Consider the following 13,551-nt stretch of genomic DNA (forward strand, 5'->3'; position numbering starts at 1 on the left):
CACTCTCTCTCTCACACTCTCTCTCCCACACTCTCTCTCTCGCTCTCTGTCTGTCTGTCTGTCTGTCTGTCTTCTTCCCCCGCCCCCGTCTTTGTTTGTGCCTCCCAGCTTGTGTTTCTGTATTAATATCTATGCCTATGTACAGGTGTGGTCTCTGTCTCTGGCTACCTGTGTGTTTTTGTGTATGTACACGCTCACACCTCAGGTCAGAATGAGGGTCTCGGCTATCTTCTCTCTCTCTCTCTCTGGGGAGTTCTCCGGGTCATCTACCTCTGCTTCTGTTGTATACCAGTTGAGAAAGATTGATTGCTTTGAGTGGTCAGCAACTATTTTTGCCTTGTATCAGGCCATTGACAGAATGGCGGAAGGCAAGCTCAATGGAGCTGATTGATTAGATTATATTCCCTACAGTATGGAAACAAGCCATTCGGCTCAATAAGTCCACACTGACCCTCCGAAGAGCAACCCACCCAGACCCATTCCCCTACTGACTAATGCACCTAACACTATGGGCAATTTAGCATGACCAATTCACCTGACCTGCGTTTCTTTTGGACTGTGGGAGGAAACCTGAGCACCTGGAGGAAACCCACGCGGACACGGGGGGGAGAATGTGCAAACTCCACACAGACAGTCGCCCGAGGTGGGAATCCTACCCGGGTCTCTGGTGCTGTGAGGCAGCAGTGCTAACCACTGAGCCACCGCGCCGCCCTAAAGACATTGTAGTGATGTCATGGAGATTGGTTACAGACATTTATCTTGAGAAATGAAAGTGGGTTTGAGGCCTGTATGATGTTTCGTCCAAGAAGTTGGCTTCCTTTAAATGCTGGCTACGCCATCAGTTTGTGTTAAGCGAATGGATGAAATGCATAGCACAAAAGAAATACTAACGCTTTTAATACACAAAAACAGATTGTTACCTTAAGCAGCAGTGAATTGTAAGTATCCTCCTCCCTTTGCGTAAAGAAATGGCACCTCATCCGGGTCCTAAGCAGCCTGTTTGTTATCTTGTGTTTGGACCCTTGATGTGTCTCATCTCTCCCAGCCAGGAGGAACCATCTTTCTTGCATCTACCCTGTGTCGAGCCCTGTCAGAATTTTGTCTGCTTCAGTGAAATCACTGATAAACTCTGGAGAATACAGGGCCAATCTCCTTAAACTCTCCTCCAAAACCATGCCGCCATCCCAGGGATTGAACTGGTGAATTTTAGCTGCATGCCCTCTGTTATGAATATATCCTCCCTTAGGTAAGGCCAAATTGTGCACCATACTACAGGTCCCACTGAGAGCAAATACAATTGCGGTAAAACATCCTTACTTGTGTACACAAATCCTCACACGGCAGTGATCATGGCTGGGGCTAGGAAGTGTGCCGGTCTGTATAGAATTGGTCAGTGTTCCCACTCCGTATCGGTGTGGAATGCTTCGAGGTCTGCTTTGCAGCCGCACGCTAAGGAGGAGTTGAGTACTTGGGGCAACTGGGAGTTTATAGAATCTCTACAGTGTGAAAACAGGAGATTCAGCCCTTCAAGTCCACGTTGATCCTCCGAAGAGCATCCCACCCAGACCCAAACCTTTATCTTATCCCTGTAACCCTGCATTCCTGAGGGCTAACCCACCTAACCTACACACCTTTGGACCGTGGGGATGAACCAGAACACCAGGGACATGGGGTGAATGTGCAAACACAAGCAGTCACCTGAGGCTGGAATCGACCCCCGTGTCCCTGGCGCTGATCAGTGCTAACCACTGAGGTACTGTGCTAACCCAAGTCACACGGTGCAGGCCAAAGACCAGCAAGAGTATGTCCTTTCATAGGCCAGGACGGCAGGGATGATGTTTGGAGAGGGCAAGAGGAGATCAGCACTGTTCAAAGGTTTATAAAACAATTGAGTGCCGTGCGCATGTGGAACATTGGCATAAATATGGAGCTCACACTTCACTATGAAGAATAGGCTGATGTCTCTGGTTGACTCTGGGCTTTTCCTTTAAAACTCCAAACCTTCCTCTAAGAATTAAAATAATATTTTATTCCCTCCACTGAAATGTAAGGAAGTGTGCCGTCCTTATTTTCATTATCTGTTTGACCAAGCTGTCTGAGTCAGGGGTGTAAGGAGCTCTGTGCATTCTCAAGTTGGGCATGTTTGTGTGTGAGTGGTTCAGTCACTTGGAAACCATACTGATAGTTTTGAGCTGAGATGAGTCACGAGGCCTGAAGTTGAGGTTTGGACAGAGTGTTGAGGCATCAGTCGCTGTATGAGAGGCAGTAATTTGCACGTGCCCCATTTTGGTGCACTCTTGTTGTTGATGGCATGCTTCTGGACTTGAGTCTGTAACCTAGGCTGGTGTTCCAGCTGGTATTGAGGCGCTGACTGTCAGCTGTATCAGGTATTCAGGCAAACATCAAAGTGAGACCCTCGCTGCGTCGCCTGTGGACTGCAGCCCACAGTGTGACCTTTGAGATTGGAGAGCGCTGTCAGTGACTGAAAAATTGAACGATCCCTCTTCGCATGTGCGATGTCTCGTTGCCCACAATGATGGTTGTATGTGCCTATCTAAGTTGCAGAAAACAAGGGGTTATCTGTAAACTTCATTTTTGATAAACCCAATACCCTCTCTGACAGTGCAGCACTGATCTTCTGACGGTGCAGCGCTCCCTGAATGCTGACCCTCTGATGCAACTCTGACCCTCTGATAGCGCGGCCCACCCAGACCGCTGACCCTCTGATAGCGCGGCCCACCCAGACCGCTGACCCTCCGATAGCGCGGCCCTCTCAGACCGCTGACCCTCTGATAGCGAGGCCCACCAGACCGCTGACCCTCCGATAGCGCAGCCCTCCCGGACTGCTGACCCTCCGATAGCGCGGCCCACCAGACCACTGACCCTCCGATAGCGCGACCCGTTCCCTTGGTATATCTACTGGGAGTATCAGCCTGGATCCTTGTGATCGGATTCAGGAATGGGACTTGAACATGTTGACTGAGGAGTGTGAGCTACACTCATTGAGCACTGGATGACACAGTTGATCCTGCTCTTGTCTTGATACTTTAATATTTCAGTGAATACTGTAGTGGTCTTGATCTCTTCCGCTTGCTTAGGTATGCCCTTAGCCGATGACTTTGCAGACTCATGCTTTTACCGTGGTCTTGAAAGGGACTTTTAAAGCCTCAAGGCTATTTAATCTATGGGCCAAAGAAAATCCAGTGTTGCTGTGACCTCTGATAGCTTTGGTCACCACCCACTGGGTTGAGAGTGACCTAGTTTTGTTTTCTGGGGATGGTGAGTGTGTTGTATCACATGCAGCACCATTTGGAGCAGCCTAATTAATCCCCCCGGCGTCACTGGAATATCAACTGATTGCTTGTCAATCTGGGGCAGGAAGTGCAGTGTCAGCACAGACTAGCAATTGATGCCAATTCAGTAAGCAATGCAAGATTTCCATAAACTAGCTGTGGGCCTTTGAGGTTTCAGCTTCCCAAAAAAAATAAGAAGGCATTGTGGTTTGATGGCTGTAATTGGTCCCTGGCCTCCGATTAAGTTGGAGCCCTGATCGCTCCAAGGTCTTTTTTTTTAAAAAAAGTAAAGTAAAAGCACACGGTGTCAACTTCTCAGAGGCGAGCACTTTGGGTAGAAGATTGCTAGCCCTTCCGGGAAATTGCTCCTTCCACCTGGAGCGGGGTAACAGACAGCTGTTTGTACCTGTGCTAGATGTTGTTGGGGCAGCACTGTGGAGCTGTGTGCGTGCATCATATGCCACAGGGCAGAGCCTGTCCCCTTGACGCAAGAGACACCGTGGTAGGGAATAGCGAGGGTGGTCCCAGCTGGCAGGATGGGTGGTCTTATCTTTAGTGAGCCAGGCACTCTTCGCCCTCCACATCTCGCATTTTTGGACGTTTACAAAGCACTTGCTTAGCTGTGCACTTTCACTCTCCCTTTTATTCTGTGGATGGATGCAGCTGTCGCTGACTAGGTTGCCCAGTCCCTAATTGCCCCTCAGTGTCCTGCTCAGCCCATTTCAGAGGGCAGCTAAGAGTTGACCCCTTTGCTGTGGGGTCTGGAGTCACATGCAGGACTGGACCGGGTCAGGACTGCAGATTTCCGTCCCTGTTACTGAATCCCCATGTGGGTTTTTACCACAATCGACAATGGTTGTCATGATCACCATCCCTGCGGCTTTCAATTTCAGACTTTATTCATTAAGTTTAAACTGCTCCAGGTGCCGTGGTAGCATTTGGACCTGTGTCCCTCAAAACATTAGGCCAGGTCTCTGGGATACCGGTACCAGTAATGTCACCACAACGTCAAAATCCCTTCTCTCTTGCAATCAGACAGGCCTCAGATTCCAAGTTACAGGAGAATACTTGGGGACGGATACCAGGTTTGGTGAGGGAGTTGCATAGCAGAATTGCCTGGAAAGGATGGGTGAGGCTAATTTTACAAAGGCTGCTGTGGGCAAAGCTAACATCAAATGGGCTGAGTCGTCACCTTTGCACAAATGGATTTCTTCTGAAGTGCCAGACTAATAGAGTCAGTGTGATAAGAGTAGGGGCGATTGGTGCTGAATTGATTGGCCTCTGTGAGGGATAATATGCGCATGACACCACAAAGTTAAAGCACGGAGGAGATGAGAGAAATCAGAAACCATTGATGATGTGCTTGGTGATGTGATGATGTGCAAAATCAGCAGTTTTGTGATTTTAAAATCCTGCCGATTGCGACTGGGAGAAGGAGACTGAGAGAGCAGGAGGTTGTAAGTCATGAGGAGATTCTGAGCACAGGGGCGAGGCATCCTTTACGTCTGTATTGTAGGGAAGGTTGATGCATTTGGGGAATCATTGAGAAACGAAGTGTTGCTTAGAAATAAAAGATCACAGAGAGGAAGCAACGGGAGCTGAGTGTAAAGACTACAGGGGAGAGGGTGATCTTTATCCAATGAATAGGATTTGACCTGTCCAGTTCCACTGTAATCAGATGGGTCAGATTGGGCAGATGTACAAATCCTATCATGCGGTTGGATGGGGGAGCTTAAATGCTAATAAATTTTGCTTGCTTTCCTGGGAGTAGTGTCTCAAAACTGCTCTCATTACAGTGTTAAAATAATTTATAGATATTGGGAAAAGTGAAGAAATCCTTTACTATTGCTGGCGTGTACTTTAATCTTTGGATAAGTATGATAGAAATGACCTTTCTCTCTTGTAGTCTCCCTTGCCTGGGCTCTCTTGCCCATGCTCGCCAACTCTCGCACTCACCCTCTCCCTTTCATATCTTATTCCCTCATTCTCTCTTTCTCTCTCACCCTTGCATTCTCTCATTCTCTATATTCTACTCAGGTTTTCTCTGTCTTTCACTCTCTCACTCACTCTTGCCCCTGTAACGCCTGGCTCCCCCGACTCTCCAGCATCCCTGTCTCCAGGCCCCCCCACCCCCTTCTCCAGCCTCCTCCTCACTTTCCAGTATGATCCCTCTCCCGTTGCTTTGGTTATGTAATTTCCTGATTTATATTTGTGGTTAATCACTCCTGTGATTTCTCTCTCAATATGTCTTGTTCCACCGCATGTTGTAGGGATATGACTGAACACCTCAGAAAGCTGAACTGCATGCAGAATGCCTCAACCTATTTTCTTAGAATGACTTGAAACTTGAAATCCAGTAACTATTTGAGATGTCTGCCTGACAACATAACTATCAGATTAAAATGGGGAGTTGGACATCACTTGCTGTAGGTTGGCAATTTACGACCATCCACTATCATCAACCAAATAAAGCAAAATGTCAAGGTTAGTTGAAGTGTAGAGTTTGATGGCTGAATCACGCAAGGAAATCAGACAAGTGGTCTGAGCCTAGGTCAAAGACGTTGGTTTTAAGGAGTGTTTTAAAGGAGGAGAAAGAGAGAGAGAGAGGCGGAGAGGTCTCAGGAGGGAATGTCAGAAACTGGTCCTCAAGCAGCTGGATGCACAGCTGTCAATGGCGAAACAGAATGGCAGGGTTATGGTGGACGGGTGGGTGAGTGGAGGCGAGTCCACAAAGAGATCAGCCATGATCTGAATGAATGGCGAAGCAAGCTCAAGGGGCCAGATGGCCTAATCCTGCTCCAGCTTTTCAAGTTCTTATGATTGGAATCGAGGGATGCTCAAGAACCATAGATATAACTGAATCCCAAGCTCCAACAAAGCATTTTTGTGTATTTGTACTTCTCGTTTCACTATCCTGATGAAGGGCTTATGCCCAAAATGTCGACTCTCCTGCTTCTCGGATACTGTCTGACCCGCTGTGCTTTTCCAGCACCACACTTTTCTACTCTGTTTCACTATCTGCTCAATCTTCAGGACATGCTACATTGAGAAATTGAAAGCATTGTGTATCCTCACAATCTTTGCCAAATTTCCTTTGAGTGATTTGAGGATATTGAATGTTGTACTTTTTCAGCTTGGTTAACGGATACCAATGTCTGCTACATGTTGTGTCTGTGCTGTCTCTTCCCCAGTGCAATCTAAAACTGGTAAGAGCCCTGCTCACTCACCTCTGAGCCCTATACCTTCGACAACCTCTAATTGTTTGAATAGCCCTCACTCCCATGTACACCGATGTCAAAATGTCTCATACTCCTAATAATTCAGTTAAATTTACCTCATCATCGGCTTGGTACCTTCCAAATTAATGTTTCCTCACCACTGCTCATCAAAACCTTTTTCTCCTGCTATTTCACCTTGTGGAACCTTGATCAAATCTGAAATAAAAGCAGAGTGCGCAGGTCTGGCACTATCTATGGAGAGAGAAACAAAGTTAACGTTTTGAATCCAGTATGACTATTCTTGCTGTGAAGATGAGCCATATCATATGTCAACAAGATAGAATCCACGCCGCCCCCCGCCCCCCCCCCCCACCGGTCCTCATCTTCCACCCCATCAATCTCCAGATACAACATATCATCTTCTGCCATTTCTGCTACATACAGTCAGACCCCACTACCAGAGATCTATTTCCCTCCCCACCCATATCAGCATTCTGCAGAGACCATTCCCTCCATGGCTCCCTTGTTAGATCCACACCCCCACTCCCAAATCAGCCTTCACTCCCGGCACCTTCCCTTGCCACCGCAAGAGGTGTAAAAACCTGTGCTCACCCCCATCCAAGGCCCCAAAGGATCCTTCCACGTCCGGCAGAGATTTTCCTGCATGTCCAAACACCTCATCTACTATGTTCATTGCTCTCGATGTGGTCTCCTCTACATCGGAGAGACAGGACACCAACTCACCAATCCCACCGCCCTATGGCCTCTCCCACACCGTCCAGGACATGCAAGAACTGGGCTGCCTCCACCATCCAATCCTAGTCCCCAAATGCCTGGAGGAAGAATGCCTCATCTTCCGCCTTGGGACCCTCCAACCACACAGCATCAACATTGATTTCGCCAGTTGCCTCATGTCCCCTCCCCCAACCTCATCGCAGATCCAACTCTCCAACTCAGCACCACCAAGCATCAAAACATTTGTTTATAAAATCATTGAAACCCTAGTGTGGGAGCATGCTATTCAGGCCATCATGTCCACAACAACCCTCTGAACAGCATCCCACCCAGACCATTCCCTACCCCATCCCTGTAACCCTGCATTTCCCCTGGCTAATCCAACCAGCCTGCATATTCCTGCAAGCTATGGGCAATTTAGCATGGCCAATCCACCTAAGCTGCACATCTTTGAATTGTGGGAGGAAATCGGAGGACCCAAAGGAAACACACGCAGACATGGGGAGAATATGCAAAATCCACACAGACAGTCTAAGGATAGAATCGAATCACTGTTCCTGAGCCTATGAGAAACTACGCACTCCTCCTGCCTGGCATCACCATCTCCCCCCCCCCCCCCCCCCGCTCCCTATTTATCGCTCAGCCCTCTTCCTGCCACATTCCTGATGAAGGGCTTATGCCTGAAATGTTGACTGTCCTGCTCCTCGGATGCTGCCTGACCTGCTGTGCTTTTCTCGCGCCACACTTTTTGACTCTGATCTCCAGCATCTGCAGTCCTCGTGTGGACTTTCTCCATGTGGATGCTCCTATAAGGGGCATGGCAGTGCAGGATCTAATTCTGGGAAATGAAGCCAGTCAGGTGTTCGAGGTGACAGTGGCAGGTGCATTTTAGTGATTTTTAAGTACAGTTTAGATTTGTTTTGGAAAATGAGAAAGGTGGCCTGTTTTTAAAAAAACAAAATGGCTTTGCCGTTGTGTAAAGCAGCTGAAAAATGTGTTGCTGGAAAAGTGCAGCAGGTCAGGCAGTGTCCAAGGAGCAGGAGAATCGACGTTTCGGGCATAAGCCCTTCTTTGGACTTTATTAAAATAAGTCGGGATTGGGCCAAAATGGGAACAGCTATTTGAGGATAAATCCACAGCACAACAGTGGGAGGCATTCAAAAAGGTACTGGGGGAGAAGTACAAGCCATGCATTGTTCCCTTTATGATGAAATGTAGGATCAACAAGCCCAGAGGACCATAGATGTCCAGGAAAGGGGCATCGGAGTGTGGCAACATATTACACTTTTCACCGTGTTTATTTGTTGAATACAAGTGACAATAAATTAGTCAATTCAATTCGATTAAATGCAGATACAGAATTTGAGAAAATGGACTCTTGAGCGGATTGATGTAAGGAACAAGGAGGCTTTGGTGAATTTTAAAATGGACAAATCCCCAGATTCGGTTGAGTTGTATCCTAGATTTCTGCGGTGGGGGGGGGGGGGGCTAAGGAGGAAATTACAGGGGCCCCCAGCCAAATGTTTTAATTGTCTCTGGCCGCAGCGGTGGTGCCAATTTGCAAGAAGGTTGGTCGACGTAGACAAGGCCAGCGAGTCTTAACATCGGTGGTATGGAAGCTATTGTAGAAAGTAGTTCAGGAGAAAATTAATCTCCAGTTAGGGAGGTTAAGGTTCAGTCAGGAATAGTCTGTGTGGCAAGATCAGAGAAAGATCATACCTAAAACAAAAAATCTAGTGGAATCTTTTTGAGGAGGTGATCAAGTGTTTACTGAAGGTAGCGCAGGTCTTATTGCTTATATGGATTTTAGCAAGGCCTTTGACAAGGTCCCACATCGGAAACCGATTTTAAAAATGTCAACGGTCCTGGCCAGTTGGATCCAGGATTGGCTTAGCGGTAGGAGGTGGTTGTAGTAGGCTGTTTGTGTGACTGGAGCCCAGTGTGCAATGGTGTGCCACAGGCTGCGTTCCTTATTGTTGTGATATTTGCAAATGATAAAGCTGAGAGTGTGGGGGAGATGAGAAGCAAGTTTGTGAATGACCCAAAGGTAGCAGTAAGGAGGAACCTGTCAGTTTACAGGATGATATAACCGGATTGGTCAGATCAATGGCAAATGGAATTAAACCCCAGTAAATATGAAGTGATACATTTTGGAAGAAGGAACAAGGTAAGGGATTACTCATCGAAAGGCAATTTACCAGGAAACACTGAAAAACGTAGGGACTTTGGGGTGCTAGTCCACAGATCCCTGAAGGTGACAGGACTGTCTAATAGGGTAAGTTAAAGCTAAAAAGGACACTTGCCTTCATCAGTTGTGACAGATTATAAGAGCAGGGAGCTCATGCTGGAACTGTGCAGAACTTTGGTTAGGCCACAGCTGGAATGCCGTGTGCAGTTTGGGTCACCACACTATGGGAAGGAAATTATTGCGCTGGGCAGGGTGCAAAGGTGATTCACCAGGATGTTGCTCAGAACAGAGGCTGGATAAACTCAGGTTGTTTTCTTTGGAGCAGAGAAGGCTGGGGAGGGGACCCGATAGAGAGGTCGAAGATTATGAGGGGTGTGGACAAGCCGAATAGAAAGCAGCTGTTTCCCTCAGTCGAAGAGGGCAATAACAAAGGGGCTTAATTTTAAAGTGAAAGGCAGGAAGTTTAGAGACAGTTGGAGGAAAATCTTTTTCACCCAAGCGGCGGAAGGGGAGGGGAGCGGTCCTGGAATGCAGGGCCTGGGAGGGTAGTTGAGGCTGGAAACCTCACAACCATTTCTTAAAAAAAAGTACTTGGATGAGCACATGAAGTATCATAACATTCAAGGCTATGGATTTTGTGCGGGGAAGTGGGACCAGTGTCGGTAGTCATATATTTTTTGGCAGCACAAACTCAATAGGCTGAGATGCCTCTCCTGCACTGTATTATTCCATGGGAGTGGTTGGTGGTGTGTGTGAGATTTCATGGATGTGTGGAATACAATTTAACCCCCTATTGCATTGCTTGAAAATCATAAATCACACAACACCAGGTTATAGTCCAACAGGTTTAGATTAGATTAGATTAGATTACATTACATTACAGTGTGGAAACAGGCCCTTCGGCCCAACAAGTCCACACCGACCCGCCGAAGCGCAACCCACCCCATACCCCTACATTTACCCTTTACGTAACGCTACGGGCAACTTAGCATGGCCAATTCACCTGACCTACACATCTTTGGACTGCGGGAGGAAACCAGAGCAGCCGGAGGAAACCCACGCAGACACGGGGAGAACGTGCAAACTCCACACAGTCAGTTGCCTGAGGCGGGAATTGAACCCGGGTCTCTGGCGCTGTGAGGCAGCAGTGCTAACCACTGTGCCACTGTGCTGCCCACAAGTGGAGGCACTAGCTTTTAGAGCGCTGCTCCTTCATCAGGTGGATGGTGAAGGAGCAGCATTCCAAAAGCTACTGCTTCCAAATAAACCTGTTGGACTATGACCTGGTGTTGTGCAATTTTTAATTTTGTACACCCCAGGCCAACACCAGTACCTCCAAATCTTGAAAGTTATAATATTCCTATATAAGTGGAGCATTGATATGTCTCCAATGCTCTCATTCCTGACAGTAGCATTCCCCCTCCTCCGCTGCCAACCTCCCCTCCCTTATTGATTTTGTTTTCTTTTTGTGTATTGTTGTTAATGAGATGAATATCTCCCGAAACCTCCTGATGCATTCTTTTTAGTTAACCACACTCTCTCTAGATGACTTTTCATTGCAAAACAGGTTTCTGCGCTTTATTGCAAAACTGAAAAGGCAGTGGGGGGTGGGGGGAGGTGGTGTCAGTGTTGGGAGTGGAGTGGTGGAGGAAGGAGGTGAACGAGAACCAGCCATGTTCTGTGCCAACCCTCGCTAATCTCCCCGGAGCCCCGGCTTCTCAGCTCATCGGCTATCCCTGGTATTGTGAAGAATTATGGACTGAAGAAAGGGGTAAAGGGAGAGACGGGAATAACCGGGGACCTTCCGAAGTTCAAGGCAAGCAGGTATTGCACAAGCTGAGCTGGCATTGCATGTCTGTATAATCTACTTAAGTCAGATGGAGCTTTTGTGACTGTGCTGTTTCAACGTTGCTTGTGGTAACAAGTGTCGGTCTTCTAGCATCTAGCATGGTGCTCCTAAAACAGGTCCAAGTCCCCACCTCAATATTACCCTGGTTTAAAATTTATTGGACTTGCACTGAAATGGGATAGGTCTGATGTCAGTAAAATTTTTCAAGTTTTCTCTCTCTCTCTCTCTCTCTCTCTCTCTCTCTCTCTCTCTCTCTCTCTCTTTCTCTGTGTCTCTCTCTTTCTCTGTGTGTGTCTCTCTCTCTCTCTCTCTCTTGTTTTTCTCTCTGGCTTCTTGAGGGCACTGGGAACTTCAGTCAAGTGCCTGGGGGGTGCCCGCAAGTGAGGCTTGCCAAGGCAGCTGGATTAGGGTGGTAGTATACTGTCGAAATCAGATGTCTGTGGACACAGTGAGACTGTCAGCTTGTGAATGTTCTGAGTCTACTTGCCCCACTCCCAAAACGGTGCATTTCCCAATCCTTTTCTGTTCAGGAAAAAGAGGTCAACCCTCCCCCTGAACCATTTCAGCTGGGCCATGACTGCTTTAGATCCTCACCGGTCTGTTTGTAGTTAGAAAAAGGAACAGCCATCATTCCAAACCCTTGAGCCTGCTCCACTGTTCGTGGCTGATCTGATTATTCCACATTCTCATCTTCTCCCAGTAACCTTTCACCTCCTTGCTTATCAAAAATCGATCTATTGCTGCCTTAAAAATATTTGAAGATGTTTTTTTCCTCTTTATTCTTTCACAGGGTTGGAGGGTTGCCCATTTGTTGCCCCCCCCATCCCTATTTTCCCCCTGAACTGAGTGGGCTGTTCCCGAGGACCGTTAAAAGTCAATCCCATCGCTGTGGATCTGGAGTCACACGTAAACCCGGATCAGTTAAGGATGCCAGATTTTCTTCCGTAAAAGGCAGTGGGGTATTTTTTTAAAAGGGCGATTTATGACGGTTGCAAGAACAGAAATTGCTGGGAAAGCTCAGCAGGTCAGGCAGCATCTGTGGAGAGAAAGCAGAGACAAAGTTTCAGCTCCCGGGACTAGCTTTCAATTCCGATTTTATTCGTTGAATTACACAGGACCTGTGGTGGGATTTGAACCTGTGTCGCAGAGGGTGACACCACCACCCTCCCTGCTTCCACTGCCTTCTGAGGAATTCTAAAGACTCATGACTCTCTGAGATGAAGTATCCCTGCCATCTCTGTCTTTAAATGGGCAGCCCGTTGTTGTTAATCAGTGATGTCCAGTTCTAGAGTCTGTCCCCTCCAGATCCATCCTTTCAGCATCTCTCACACTTCAGTCAAATTGCTCCTCACTTTTCCAAATTCGAGAAACCATAAGTTTAGCCTATCCAAACATCCTGCCTGGGGCAACCAGTCCATTCCTTAGCCTGGTGAAACTGTATTGAACTTCCTTCCTTAAATAATGAGATCAGTGCTGGACATGGTGGTCCAGATGTGGTTCCATTTAATGCCCAGAATAACTGAAGTATAATCTTCCTTGGCGGAGCAGACTTACTTATTTCTATTTGCTGTCTTTAATTTATCTGTTATATTTAACTACATGCCCAAACAAGCTAATGAACCTGTTGGGTGATTGCAAAAGATGAGGCTTGTGTACTTTTGCCCATTGGATCTCCTTACGTGCCTCACTAGCACTGTCACATCGTCCTGAACCTGACTGTTGAGCAGGTTGGATGACCATGTTCTAAGGGGTGTTACTGCCCCCAGTATGAAGCATCCAGGGCAACCTTCGTCTCTCCCTGACTTGTTGCGGTGACTGAAGATCAACCTCCAGCTCATAAACTCTGAGCTAAAGCTACTAGAACCACAAATACTGCAGATGCGTTTGTCCTGAATTTTCACTGACATTGAGGGCTCCCACAAGCTGCAGCTGTGACACATCCCCATGTCTGCCACCCTGAACATATTTGATTCAAATAATTTTAATAATTGAATCATTTTCACTTTTAAGTATTGTATTACCTCAAAGCACCACTGTTTTGAATCTTTCGAATAGTATAGATGCTCAGCACTTACCATTAAACGATTAGCCTCTTTCTCTGTAGTGGAGTATGAGCTAATCCTACAAGGTGAAAATGTTAGAAAAGGCAAAATCGAAGGAACACCCAAGTCCCTTACTCTGGCAACTGCCAGCACTCTCACCCTCAGTATCCACTTCCATGTCCTACACCTCCTTATCTCTGTCACCACCTTACATCCACCCCATCTC

At 47.3% G+C, this 13,551-nt stretch overlaps 1 protein-coding gene across 6 annotated transcripts in view; it reads left to right on the top strand.

Moving 5' to 3' along the window:
- The window catches only part of LOC122544710 (zinc finger and BTB domain-containing protein 7B-like), a 92,786-nt gene that overhangs the window by 44,208 nt on the left and 35,027 nt on the right, over window positions 1-13,551 (top strand). Inside the window, exon 1 of one of the 6 annotated variants that reach the window (XM_043683998.1) lies at window positions 11,065-11,258. The exons of the other annotated variants lie outside the window; for them this stretch is intronic. The gene's annotated coding sequence lies outside the window, so the exon portion shown is untranslated. Of the gene's footprint in view, window positions 1-11,064; window positions 11,259-13,551 lie in introns of those variants that run through there. 6 annotated transcript variants of the gene reach the window in all.

The sequence above is a fragment of the Chiloscyllium plagiosum genome, chromosome 51 (assembly GCF_004010195.1).
Source record: "Chiloscyllium plagiosum isolate BGI_BamShark_2017 chromosome 51, ASM401019v2, whole genome shotgun sequence".
In the NCBI taxonomy this organism is placed as follows: Eukaryota; Metazoa; Chordata; class Chondrichthyes; order Orectolobiformes; family Hemiscylliidae; genus Chiloscyllium; species Chiloscyllium plagiosum.